Source organism: Orbicella franksi, chromosome 7 (genome assembly GCF_964199315.1).
Source record: "Orbicella franksi chromosome 7, jaOrbFran1.1, whole genome shotgun sequence".
Taxonomy (NCBI): Eukaryota; Metazoa; Cnidaria; class Anthozoa; order Scleractinia; family Merulinidae; genus Orbicella; species Orbicella franksi.
In genome coordinates this window covers 9,205,715-9,212,700 of record NC_138151.1, presented here as the reverse complement: position 1 = coordinate 9,212,700, position 6,986 = coordinate 9,205,715, and the positions used below count along the sequence as shown (strand labels likewise).

General features: G+C 36.8%; 1 long non-coding RNA gene across 1 annotated transcript in view; it reads left to right on the top strand.

Moving 5' to 3' along the window:
- Nucleotides 1–6,986, top strand: part of LOC145491784 (uncharacterized) — a 10,374-nt gene extending 3,388 nt beyond the window's left edge. Inside the window, exon 3 of the long non-coding RNA XR_014049884.1 lies at nucleotides 4,677–6,986. This is a non-coding gene — a long non-coding RNA (uncharacterized LOC145491784). The remainder of the gene's footprint in view (nucleotides 1–4,676) is intronic.

Here is a 6,986-nt window from a genome sequence, read left to right as displayed (position 1 = left end):
AAGCATTTGTCACAGTGCACATATTTTTTCTATTCTTTGTTGTGACTCTTATTTAAAACCCCAAAAGCTGTGAACAAGACAGCTTGTAGGAAGTTGAGCCTTCTGTGTTAGCAAATGACAACCTTAACTTAAATGACAAAACTGGTAAACCATACATGTACAATTGCCCCTACTGTATTCTACATGTATACTTACAGCCTGCAAAGCACTCACTTTCTTTCCTGCAATGGTTTGGGGCACAACAAACATAAATGAATTAAGAGAGGTTGAGGAGTCGAGGAGGCAGAGTAAAGAAAACTTTTGGATGCCGCAAAGCTCTTAGAATGAGCTTGACGGCTATTAATGCAGTGTTCGACACTAACTTTCTTGCTAATTTGCCCTTTGGGCAACTAGTTCTGTTTTTGTTGGTTCCCCGTGTGTCTTTTTAGTTGCCTACCTGGTAGACTTTTGTTGCCCATTAGGGCTCATGAGAAAATTTCAACTTGCAGAAATGCTCAACTTTTTTATAAACTTGCCTTCTTGTTTTGGTGTTGCAACAGTGATTCATTGGGTGATTAATCAGTCATAGAGCACAACCCTCACAAGATTTTAAACATCCACGAACTGTGTCCACACATTTTGATGAGACTCCACTTTTCTAACAAATAGACCCAGTGAAGCACTTTTACTGGTCAAATACAATGAACCAACTGTCATGAATGAAAACATAATTCATGCCCAGAAGCACATCATTATCATTAATATTATTGTTATTATTTTTGTTGTCATCGTTGTTGTTTTTATTGCTATTTTTATTTATTATTATTGTTATTATTAATAATTGTCTTTTTAACTATATATTAAGGAATGGCAAAAAGATGGCTCAGCCTGTACCTGTAGTGCCTATTTTGTATTTGTAATCATAGATTAATAAAACTGCTTCTCTTCCTCACCAGAGATCAGTCGGGGAGTAGCTTACAATCCTGACAACAGTGCCCCATTTCTTTTTGAGTCACACCAGTAAAACTTATAGCCAAAATGTTGCCGTACCGTACAATTTGTGTGGAAAGACTTTGACACAAAAGTTATTTTCAAATACTGTTGCAAAATGCATCTTTGAAAATTCAATGAGGTTATCAAGCATTTTATAGTATTTTAAGAACTAGGGATTAATGCTTTTTATGGTTCGCAAGATCACTAATCGACTAGCCACTTTTATTTAGCAAGCTTTGGGGCAAGCTTCTCACAAAATTTGGGTTCATGGCTTGTTTTGGAAATGAGAGTCAATTGTAGAAACTTTCAGTGAATGTTAGAGTTGAGTTTACATGTCTTTGACCTTTAAGTTAATACTTCTGAACTTCTGCTCAAATGATTTCCCCAAAACTTGGGCATGGTTTGTATAAGTCAGAATAAGCTGGTTCCAGAAATTGAGTAAAAGTATGCCAGCAAAATTTTTTTTACTGGTAGTGTTGTTGTCCAAAAAATGGGGTCCAGTCAAACACCAGTAAGAATAAAAATATTCTTCCCAGTAAATAGAATTAAGTAACATTATCACCGAGTGAAACACAAAATATTTCCCAAAATTTCTTAGCCAACACTTCAAAGCCCCAAAATTTATGTTGCAAACTTTGACATGGGGTAGTGTGCCCACAATAACTGCAGCACCACCTTAAGTAATGATGAAATGGAATCAATAGAATAACCATGATAAGAATGGTGTTATCCTTTTGATACAATATTAATAACAAACAGTGGGGCTTGACTTTTCAAAATTACAGAAAAACTCAAATTGCATCTAGGGCCACCAGATCACAGTTTTCAAGCAACATACATTTAAATAGAAAGGAATTGTTAGCCAAATTAACTTTAACTAAAAATAACAGGCACTTTTTAAAAATAAAGTGGTTTGCTATTAAACAGTTAAAAAACACAACTCGATACATCACCACCACCCACATAAATTATGATACTCTCCCATGTAGATGTGGAAGGAAAACACCTTGTTTTCACTCTAAGAGGAACTGGAGTTTGCAAGCCCTGACAGCAAGCCCTGACAGTTGTTCAGATTGGTTTCTTTCGAGTTAATGACAATAAATTGATCAACACCAAATTAATTAAGAGAGCACTCGACAACCAAATTGATGGCATTTTGTTGGGTTCTTCATTAGGCCGTTGTTGTTGTTTTTTTTTATCATGACAGAACTCGAAAATGATATTGTTCGTAAAATGCTTGACAGTGGCCTTATAAATGAGTAGTTTTATGGACGTTATTTTGAAGATATGCTGTTGATGGACAAACCAAATAAATCTGACATGTTTTACAGTCAATAAATTTGAAGATGGTTTGATCCATTTCCTGGACATTTCTCTGAAAAGAACATCCATTGACATTTATAGGAATCACACAAACACTGAACAGAATGTCTTGTTTTCTAGTCAAGTACGTTGACTTGCCAAAATTACTTGGGTTAGGCCTTGTTGCACCAGGCTTCTCGTATATGTGAAATAGACTCTCCCATTCAGAAACAAAGAACAATGATGAAAACGTTCTGTTAGGGAATGGCTTTCCTAAATCTGTGGCTTCTAATCTTGTCAGGTGTTTCAGACACAGTGGCTCGGAACCTAGAACATCTTATCCCAATAACAACAAGACTATGAGTTTTAAGGATTTTAAATTCTAATGTGGAGTTTAGGACTGGCACTAGTTTTGCTAGGCTAATGATGTAATTTTGAAAGCAGATGGGAGCTCCTCTGGGGGCCTGTCCAGGAATCCCCATCAATGTCCCAGACCAAAAATGGCATGTGCTTTTCACTATTACTTCATCTCATGCAGGAAGGAAGTGATGTCTGAACAGTTTTCATTGAAGTGCCTTGAAACCAGAACCAGAGTATTAACAATATTACAAACAACGCAACAAAGAAAGTACAGGATGCAAAACAGAGCACAGTGATGCAAACCCAAATGCAAGTTAATTTTGAAACCAAATTGAAAATTGCTATGTAGAGTGAGACGGGTAACTGCAATCACAACTGGTGGTTTGCTATTTGCGTGAAAAATTAGCAGACATTAAGTTGAAGGAAGTGAGTTTATAGAGAAGTCCATTTGCATCATATTAATCAAAAACTGGTTTTCTTAGTTAGGTATAGAAATACAGTATGTTAATAAGTAGTTTCTTAGAAATCGATTTTGAAATAAAAACTAGCGCCAAAAAGTCACGACGTTTCGACCTCTACGAGGTCATTTTCAAGTGAGTAAATTTTCTACAATAGCATATAGCCATAAATATGTTAAAAACAACTTATAATAGATAAAAATGTGGCGAACGCTAAAATGTGATAAAATACGTGAAAAAGTGTTAAAAATATACAATGGAAAAATAAAATAATCTTAGCAAGAATTGCTCTAAACAAATAATTGGGCGCGAATTGAATCGCACTGTTTGTTTAGCATTGGTTTCAGTTCTTTGATAAAATAACATTTCAAAAATAAGGTAGCCAAATTTGTTCTGACACTGTTTTAAGATTCGAAAACTCTGTGCGATGTCTTCTGGCTCCATATCGTGCTGCTCTCTGAGGTGGTTTCCGATTGCCGATCCTTTGTGTTCTTCAATTCGTTGGTGTAGGTGTCGGCACGTGTAACCGACATAGCCTGCATCACACAGGCCACACTGAAATGAATACACCACGCATTGTTGACTAACAAGAGGCTGCTTGTCTTCTCTGACCTTAATTTCATCCTTGATCTTTCTACTTGTGTAAACTGGGTTAATATCTGCGTTGATCTTCCGACTGAGGTCAGCCAGCTGTTTACGTACTACGTTTGCAGATTTCTGGCCCTTGTAGGGCAACACGATTCTGACTGGGGCTTCTCTTTTATCAGCCACTCGAGTATGTGAATCCTCGGACACTTTTGATTCAATAAATCTGCGAATGATTGACTGCACAAGGTCGTCAGGATAGCACAGTCGGGAAAAGATCTCTTTAAGGCGTTCACATTCCTCGTGAAAAAACTTCCACTTTCAAAATACAGTATGAATATTTATAATTTGAATTATAATAATATTACTGTTGTACTTTAGATTGTAATTCCAATGTTCTTTTTAAAAACTGATTTCAGTTTCATTAGGTAGTTTGGTGCTTTGGGCCCAAAACAGCAGCCTGAAAACGGTCCTTGTAAGTTGATAAGCCCTTGAATAGCCAGGAAGTTTCAAAAAATGGGCCCTGAAGAGGCAAAGGGCCGATTTCAGACACAACTTAAAGCGAGTTTCAATTAGTCCAGCAAATTTATTTCACTTTCCGTAGGAGGAAGGTAAATTCCTAAAGATAAACATGAAACGAATTACTACAAATAACTAACTGAAGACGGCAGAAAACTAAGAGGAAAACACAAACAGACGATAAACTAAACGGCTTACCAAAATGCTGGCAACGGGGTTCAGGGAACCAAGAAGATACAAGTGTACCGGACGATAAACTAGCACTAAACGAACATGAAAGGATAACACAAATATATACGCAACGAAATTTACATACGACGCGAGAAAAAAAGCATGCAGAATGTGAAAAAAACATTAACATACGGAACAAAAAAGGACACAAAGAAAACACGAAATAGCCGTAACAGGCCCCTTCACAGAAAGTTTCAGTTTTCCACAATATTGTTGTGTCTATTAAATCCATCTCCATATTTTTAATAGCCTGGCCAAACCATACCTGGAGGCATTAGATGATATGATCGATGAGGAGGAGGAGGAGTTAGATGAAGACAAACAAGAAGAAGAAGGACAAGAGGATCAAGAAGAACAAGTGGAAGGGCAAGAAGAACAAGACATGATGATGAACACCTCTACAGAAAGTTAATAGAGGATGAGTTTAGTGACAGTGATAAAATCAGTATTTATTTCGTAGATTTTTTAAATTTTTATCAGGATTTCTTTAACAGATGTATTAATAAGTAATAATTAAGTAAATAGAGGATGAGTCTGAAATTGTTTTGATTGTTCTACATTTACAACAGCTTATTCAAATTAGCCCAAGCTCAAAGGCTGAAGAAAATATGTGATTACTTTTTTTTTTACTGAATGAACCACAAATCACTGTGTTGCCTGTGACTAGTTTGTTGGATCTAGATTTAAGGGACAAAAGAGTGACAGAACTTTTCATCTTTGTAATAAGAACCCAGCCACAGTCGTGCCTGACTAACTGTGTCCACCTTCCTTGGTTTAAATAAGCTAATCAAAATGCATGAATGGTGAAAATATCAAGCATCATGTAACCTGTTGATCAGTCGACAACTCCACCTTTCACATTTCTTTTCATAATTTGGATTTGCCAGATTTGAATGGAAGCCACAGGAAAGTTGTTGAAAACATGTCAAAAAATGATGAAAAAAAATTAGTTTGGTGGTCTGTGTTAGAAGTGCACCACTGTAAATGCAATGATAAGTATTATATTAGTATGTCCAAAAGGCATTTATCTGTCAAAAATAGAATTTCTCAAACTAATTCTAACTTTGGTTATTTTGCCTTTGTAACAATACAAATCTCAAGATTATTAACTACTTAATAACCGAGAGTGAGGTCGTTACGGGAAAATCTCAAACTGAGGCCTTGCCGTATTGACCGAGCGATAGCGAGGTCAATACAGTAGGCCGAGGTTTGAGATTTTCCCGTAACGACCGAACGGTCGAGGTTATTAAGTTGTTTATTATATGGCTCATCATATCAATAAAGAGAAAAATCATTCGAGCGGAAGTCGTCAATTTACATCCGGCGATGCGCGCGTCTACCGATTCATTCATCGTCTCAAACCTAGGGCAAAACTACATAGTCAGTGAATTTCACCACTGTATTACGTATTCCGTTAAAAACACTCATTTCTTTACGGAAAAGTCACTGTCACAGCCTCAAAAACGTATTTTAGTATCGTGGTACCACAAGTTGATGGGGAAGTTTTTCCGACTTTTGGGGCGAAACGTCAACGGATATAGAAAAGACAGCAAGTGCTTCAAAATTGTCCAAACCAACCGTCTTTCGGTGAAAGAAGATACTAATGCTTCAGAATGCACTGCTCAAAATAAGCTTAACTCGATCTTCGCATTCGCTTTCGACAACATATCTTCACCTTCTTCATTCTGGGATTTATGGATGAACATTTCAAGCCTTGTGAACGTCTGCAGTTATCAGAAACACCGCTACCGACAGAAACCGCCCGATTGTTTACATCTGATGATCCTGGAAGCTGATTTACACTTGCTTGTGTCAAAGCGAGGGAATCTATTTGACGAGAACTTTGACGGAGTTCAATACTTCGGTAATTGCTGTGACTAAGATGATAACTTATAAGTTTCTTTGTGGTGTTCTGCTCAGGATGCATGGCAGATCTGCCGATGGTGTTTTTTACTTAGCGATTTTAGCTTTACTTAAGACTAGGCAAACTTTGATTGTTTTTCACTAGTGTCCGCCAAGGTTACCGACTGGTAAGTCATCTATATAAATTTTATTAAAGAAATATCTCTAAACTTTTAGCTACTGCTATTCTCGTACTGATTTTAATCGGCTTTCATCGCTTCAATGCGCTTGAATTTTCAGAACCGGGCTCTTCCTAATTTGCATAATCCGTAATCGGCCCGTGGGCATTACGGGAGAATAATGCCCTACAATTCAGTGACAATTAACCAATCAAAGCGCGCGTTATATCGGCCACAAGCCAAAGCCATATAATAAAGTGGTTTTACAACACAGGCTAAAAACATGCCCTAAAATATAATTTTCGAAAATGTTTGGATAAAGCAACGGTTTGTATCATACGTGAGCATTGCAGATAATTCAAGCCAATTAATTCAAGGTCACAAGTCAGATTGTTTTGGTTCGCCCGTGTCTAGAAAAATCTATAAGATTCCAGTTGATAGTGATAATGGTAATTATACCTGCTCATGAAAACACCAGTTGTATAAATTCCAGTCTAGCCACAAATAAATAAAAAAAGATTTCTAATCTTCTTTGTCA